Source organism: Anoplopoma fimbria, chromosome 4, assembly GCF_027596085.1.
Source record: "Anoplopoma fimbria isolate UVic2021 breed Golden Eagle Sablefish chromosome 4, Afim_UVic_2022, whole genome shotgun sequence".
In the NCBI taxonomy this organism is placed as follows: Eukaryota; Metazoa; Chordata; class Actinopteri; order Perciformes; family Anoplopomatidae; genus Anoplopoma; species Anoplopoma fimbria.
In genome coordinates, this window is record NC_072452.1 from 14,001,347 (window position 1) to 14,009,111 (window position 7,765).

The following is a 7,765-nucleotide window of genomic DNA, read 5'->3' on the forward strand; positions in this document are numbered from 1 at the left end:
AAACGTTCAGCTTCCATCTTTATTACTTTCTTGGACTGGAAGCTGAGCTCTAATAATTCTCTAGTAATTCTGGTTTCCATACAATAGCATTAGTCCTGCTTATTCATTCACTCCAACGGTGCTCCCGTCACAAAGGAAAATCTGCACCCTGCTGGGCTCTACAGGGAAGAGGCCAATTTTCCATTTCAAACATACAGAAATTTGCTATTTAGTTCCTGACAGTCAGAGCTTTAAAGTTGGTCATGAAACATTTGTTACAGCTGCAGGGAATAAAATCGGACTCTGGGCCCCAATTTCTTAATAAAATAATCCCATTGGAATTTGTATGAGCTCTCTCCAGCTGCGGACACCTGGAAATGTCACCCCTTAACCCCACCTGCAAACTGCAATGGTCTTGTGAGCGAGTAAAAGTCAGGTCAATTTATACTCCGGTTGACTATGTCCCACTGCACTCACCTCACAGCGGGGAAGCCTGATAGAAATATGTAGCTGAGTGATGAGCGGATACGATGCAGAAACATTCCTCAGTATTTCAACAGCCCTCGATTCATTAATGCCTTCGGGTGTGCCATCATGGCTGAAAGCTTAAGACAACAGAAGACATACTAATTGCTCAGGGTTATTACGAGTGCATAAACTAGTGAAAATATAAAGTAATTGAGAAGTCAGTAATGAGAATATGGAGATTTTTCGCCCCAATATTTTTGCAGTTCTGGAATATGTTCCATGCAAATTGCAGAAGTGTCGTTAATTCATTACCACTTAATGCTTTGTCTTCAAAACATATTTAGTTCCATAGAGATCTACTCAACAAGTGCAAGATTTTCTATTGAAATAGCATTTCAATACTTTTTTTCAACAAGATATTGTCTCAGTAATTAATTCTTCTAATGTGTGTCTTTATGTCAATTGAGCGCTTATTCACTGAAAAATAATACATCTGAGTGGATGTAAAGTAGCATAATTAAATCTGTGATATTAACAAAAAAATATATGTTTGTATCTTTACATGAAAATCAATTTTTTAGGTAATCTGCATTTTTCAAAGCACAAAAAAGTTTGCTCTTTTCCTTACACGATTTATTTCCACATTTCCAGCTAAACCCACACAACAAACAATGATCATGTTATATCTGCTCTTTTCAAATAAAAATTGGGGAGACACCATGAGTTTTGTGGGTAGTGTTGAGCCACATCAGCCATGGCTCTTTTGTTAAACCTTTGCACTGGTTCATGATGGTGACATGATTGTAGAGAGATTTGTCTTCTGCTGCAGTACTAAGATATTGAGAATGGTAGCAGTAATTATCACATTGTTAAAGTATCTCTATTTAAAACTGGTGGTGTGGTTTGAAATAATTATCTTCTTGAGCAACGCTTTGATAAATATGACTTAAAATCATTGTGAAATACTAGTTTTAATTGATCTATATATATTCAAATTAAGTTGATTTAACTTATGATTTGGAAAACGCTGCCTTCCTTTTTAAAAAAGTAGATCAAGCAGGTTATTTTTCATCAGTGTAGAGAGGCAGCTTTTGAGCTTAACTGACAAGACTCTCAGCCTGACACACTCAACAGTGATTGAAGTTTTCCTTACAGGGTTCTCAGCTTTTACCCAAATTTGGCTTGTCACACTCCAATAACTACAAAAATGGTAGCAAACCCTAAAACATCTTGGTATTCCATGTTTTCCTACAGTCTGTGGCCAGAAAGATAGTTAATTCAAGTAGTACAGTTATTTTCTGTGCTTTACTGCACTGTCACTTACAGATGTGCAGGCTACGCTGTTGTATTTTTCCCCTTCAGGTTGTTAGTGCCAAAACTGATTTCTCCTCTTTATAATTTTCCCTATTTGTCATTGCTTGTTTATATGATTATATAACGTGTGTATTGAAACATCTATATTTGATTATTGAACACATCAATAACTTACCTTTATTATTACGTATGAGTTTGACAGTGTATCAAGGAGCTTAACACACTTGAATCAGTTAATAACAAAGCGTATTGAAGTTTTCAAGTGCACAGTTTTGGTTTTCATTATAAATGATTTTTCCTATATGGGGTCCGACATCTAATTTGGTTTTCATCACACTCAGAAGAAAATTAACAAAGGATGCAAATGCTGGGCTCCTGATAGAGGGCTCCACCTGCTGGACAGGCTGCAGTACAGTCGAGGGATTCAGGCAACAACCACAGAGGAGGATGATAAGGTGTTAAAGATGCACACAAATTATGTTTCATTCAGGTCCTCATGGAGGAGCCTAAAGATGGATCCAAATGCACCTTTATTTTCATCTAGCAGCTATTAAATACAAAAACGTAATGTACGATTTCAAAAGTTTTGGTTTTATTTAAGTTGTTTTAGTAATAATTATTACATTACATTACATTACAGTCATTTAGCAATTATGTTTTAGTGGTCATAATATTGTTTTCTCTATTGGCTGCATCACAAGGAGGTCAAAGGTCAGGTCAGCTTTAAAAGCAGCCGTATGGCGATGCGTGTCATTATTTAGTGAACAGACACATTTGGTGCGGCTGTGGCGTAGTGGAGAGCAAGGTAGTTCTCCAATCAGAGGGTCGGTGGTTTGATACCTGGCTTCGGCAGTCGATGTGTCCTTGGGCAAGACACTTAGTTGCTCCCGAAGGCTTGCCATCGGTGTGGACTGGAAGTTGCATGAATGTTAGTTAGAGTCTGATGGTGGCACCTTGCATGGTAGCCCTGTCATCAGTGTGTGAATGGGTGAATGATATGTAATATACTACTGATTGTAAGTCGCTTTGGATAAAAGCGTCTGCTAAATGACTGTAATGTAATGTAATGTAATTTGGAATAAACACATCAAAGCCACTAATTTACTTTTAAAGACTGGTCGCCTGCATGCACAGACATGGAAACACTCTTTGATTCTTCTCCAAAAATGTCTCAGTGCAAACGATTGAATAAATTGTTTTATCACCATGAGCGACGGGCAAACTTTGGACAAACAGTAGAGTCTGATGATGAGCACATGTGACGCCCATGAATGACTCTGAATAGAGTGAGATGGACTGCACAGAGAGAGAGCAAGTTGAGACTGATTCATAGGTGAACTTATATGTTCGTGTTCGGTGTGTCTATTTCCGCTATGAAAGTGTGCGAACAAACACTGAAATATGACATATAATGCATTACATTTGAGAAAACATCACCTATATCTGTTGATTCAAAGTGTCTAAAAATAGGTTTAAGTTTGCCACAGTCAAGTGGAGAAAAAAGTTCAGAAAATCCTCTGTAGAGAGCCCTTCAAAGTTTTTAGGTAACAATAACATTAGGTGACATTTAGATGGTCAAGTTTTGCAAATGATTACTCAAATACTTACAAATAAATAAACCCATATGAGAAACAAATCTTCTTTGCATAACAGTAATTTAAGGTTAAAAAGTTACATAGTTACAGTTACAGAAAGGCTGATTCATCGCATGTGTGCAAGGAGATGTTAGTATTGATAGAGTGCAGAAAAATTGTGCATCTGAAACCAAAAAATGATGAAATACAGTGGGGCAAAAAAGTATTTAGTCAGCCACCAATTGTGCAAGTTCTCCCACTTAAAAAGATGAGAGACGCCTGTAATTTTCATCATAGGTACACTTCAACTATGAGAGTCCAGGAAATCACATTGTAGGATTTTTAATGAATTAATTGGTAAATTCCTCGGTAAAATAAGTATTTGGTCACCTACAAACAAGCAAGATTTCTGGCTCTCACAGACCTGTAACTTCTTCTTTAAGAGGCTCCTCTGTCCTCCACTCGTTACCTGTATTAATGGCACCTGTTTGAACTTGTTATCAGTATAAAAGACACCTGTCCACAACCTCAAACAGTCACACTCCAAACTCCACTATGGCCAAGACCAAAGAGCTGTCAAAGGACACCAGAAACAAAATTGTAGACCTGCACCAGGCTGGGAAGACTGAATCTGCAATAGGTAAGCAGCTTGGTCTGAAGAAATCAACTGTGGGAGCAATTATTAGAAAATGGAAGACATACAAGACCACTGATAATCTCCCTCGATCTGGGGCTCCACGCAAGATCTCACCCCGTGGGGCCAAAATGATCACAAGAACGGTGAACAAAAGGACCTAGTGAATGACCTGCAGAGAGCTGGGACCAAAGTAACAAAGGCTACCATCAGTAACACACTACGCCGCCAGGGACTCAAATCCTGCAGTGCCAGACGTGTCCCCCTGCTTAAGCCAGTACATGTCCAGGCCCATCTGAAGTTTGCTAGAGAGCATTTGGATGATCCAGAAGAGGATTGGGAGAATGTCATTTGGTCAGATGAAACCAAAATAGAACTTTTGGTAAAAACTCAACTCGTCGTGTTTGGAGGAGAAAGAATGCCGAGTTGCATCCAAAGAACACCATACCTACTGTGAAGCATGGGGGTGGAAACATCATGCTTTGGGGCTGTTTTTCAGGACGACTGATCCGTGTAAAGGAAAGAATTAATGAGGCCATGTATCGTGAGATTTTGAGTGAAAACCTCCTTCCATCAGCAAGGGCATTGAAGATGAAACGTGGCTGGGTCTTTCAGCATGACAATGATCCCAAACACACCGCCCGGGCAACGAAGGAGTGGCTTCGTAAGAAGCATTTCAAGGTCCTGGAGTGGCCTAGCCAGTCTCCAGATCTCAACCCCATAGAAAATCTGTGGAGGGAGTTGAAAGTCCGTGTTGCCCAGCGACAGCCCCAAAACATCACTGCTCTAGAGGAGATCTGCATGGAGGAATGGGCCAAAATACCAGCAACAGTGTGTGAAAAGCTTGTGAAGACTTACAGAAAACGTTTGACCTCTGTCATTGCCAACAAAGGGTATATAACAAAGTATTGAGATGAACTTTTGTTATTGACCAAATACTTATTTTCCACCATCATTTGCAAATATATTCTTTAAAAATAAGACAATGTGATTTTCAGGAATTTTGTCTCTCATAGTTTAGGTATACCTATGATGAAAATTACAGAACTTGCACAATTGGTGGCTTACTAAATACTTTTTTGCCCCACTGTAGCTGTGAAGAGGCGACATAAAGAGTTACTTTTTGGCCAAAACATAATCAGCTCTAAACATCATACTCAATGTCGCACATTTCAACCAACCATTGTGTGCTGACTTTCTGGCCAGAATCTCTCCACAGGCAGGAGAAAGCTTTACCTGATGATATATAACAAAAAGTGTCTCTATTGCAATCTTTGCCTTCCTCTGAAAAGCGTTAGAAGGAATTAGATGTTTATTTATTCTCTTCAGTCTAACTACAGCCTGTTATGTTCCTCTCAAATGCCTTTTTTCTTCTGTGTGTCAAATATTCCTGACATCCAGCTACAACATGGGAACTAAAACCCCCATAAACTGAAAAAATATTTATCTCATTTAGAATAACTCTTGCTGCCAAATACTTTCTCCATCTCACAGTGAGCATTCCTCTCACTCTTAAAGTCCGAACTGATTCAACCCAAGAGACGTTTGTGGTCTGAGAGCATAAAGAGTTGTTTTAGTTTCCAACATTTCAGTGAGTACAACGTGTCTTTTCACAGGAGACATTTTCAACTTGTAGCAGGAAAAGCACAGGTGTCACTTTTCTATGAAGTTAACTATTATTAGTAAAACTATAACTACTGCACAGTAAGTCCTGCATTCAACTTCAAGTGAAGAGTGAAAGAGAGGCAATTATCAGCACAAGATGTGCCTAACAAATGTAATTTATTGTTTTTACTCTAACAAAATAGTTTTTGTGTACTTGTATGCTATTTTTTAAATGGTAATTTTACTTTTACTTATGTAGGCTACTATTTATCACAAGTATAGTACCTCGCTAGATTTCAAGTCGCATCTGTTACAAAAGTCACATGAAAAAGTCCTGATAAACTGTGAGAATGGAACAGGAGCGCTGCAGCAGAGAAGAAGCTGCAGGTGTGTCTGTGGCCGCAGGAAGGCAGAGCTCCAGAGATACCCGTGACCGGAGGGATGGCACCAGTACTGTTAGTTGAGGACAATATTCTAGTACTATTTCCACCTCTGATCAGCACAATGTACTTAAATGTACATAACCTGTTCGAGGTGGAGCTTTCAGTTCAGTTGGGTTGCATAGTTTTAAGGGCTTTGGGGTCCTTTTTGTAAGTTATTTCGGAGTACAATGAGGAAGAATAGTAAACCAAAATAACAAATTCTAAACATCATAATAAATCTATATGGATTTGGGGCCGTTTTAGTTGGACACGGAGGCAGTTGCCTACCCCTACCATAGGGTAGTGCCAAAAATAATAAAATAAAAATAACTTGCTCAAAAAAGTATGCAGATCAATTCTTAAACTTCTTGCTCTGATATTGTAACTAGCACACTTTATGACCAGTTTATAGCTTGATGAATTCAGATGCACTGAAAATGCAGCAACAACAATAACGCTACTTATGCCATGTTTGATTAGATAGATGGATGGATGGATAGATGGATGGATAAGTGGATGGATAGATAGATGGATTATTTTTCTGCCATAAACAGCAGGGATTTTGTTATGAAGCCTGCTTTATGTGTGTTTGCCAAAAGGTTTTCACTCTTAAGGATCACCAGGTTGCTTTTTGGCAAACTTCAAACAAGCATTCATTTTTCTTCTCAGTGAGTGGTGGTTTTCTGTCTTGGTGGCCCGCCAGCAATCTCATTTCATGCTCCAGCTTCTTTTTGATTGTGGACTCATGAAATCTGACCAAACCCAAGAACAAAAAGGATCCTGCAGTTCTCTGTGTGATATATGTTCTTTTTGACTCCTTGTATGATTTTTTATACATTGCCCTTGCAGAGATTTTGGCAGGACAGACTCTTCTTGGAAGATTCACTACTGTGCCGCAGTTTCTCCACTTGTACGGCATGTGGTTGGCTGGGATTCAGTGGAACCCTGGAGCTTTTGGGATAACTTTGGAAGAATTTACAGACTGACAGGCGTCTGGATACGTTGAGGGATTGTGTTTGATCGTGACGTGGCATGATTCTCAAACCAGTGTGCTTTTCTCTCATGGTTCAGGCCAATGTTTCTCAGATGTGTCAGGTCTGCTCCAATTCAGAAAGCACACCTGCCACTTCTGTGAAAGAGTTGAGGAACAAGACTTGGCATTTACATTTTAAAAAGAGGCATAATATGGTATTTTCTCTGACTCCCACGGATCTAACCAATATCAATGTGAGAAAATCGGGAAAAAATTAAAGGAATAGTTGATTTTAGTCATCATTTTTTAGAAATAAGCTTACGGGTATTCCTTTCTTGGTAAGTATAAGAGAAGAAAAATTACAATTTGCTATTTTAACAGGGCCTAGGTGTTAATTACTTGAGTGAGAAGTAATTTCCTGGACACTCTGCTGGTTGCCAGGCAATACAACATATTATTAAATTAGCTGTAGAAAGAGCCAAGCTAGCTCTTTCCCGCTTCAAGTTTTAGCGCTTAGCTAAGATAAGCTAAACAGCCACGGTATTATAGCTTAATATTGACCATACACCTCATTTTCTGTCAAAACACAAAATGCATGTTTTCCAAAATGTCTAAATATTCCTCTAAGTACGAGGCCACAGTCGGCAGCCCATTAGCTTAGCTTAGCTTAGATAAATTAGGGTATTTAGAGAGTTATGTGCCAGATTTTTTCTTGGACAGGTTTTTTGAACAAAGCGTGGCTAGCTGTTTCCCCCCTACTTCCAGTTTCTGCGCTAGGCTAAGCTAACTGGCTGCT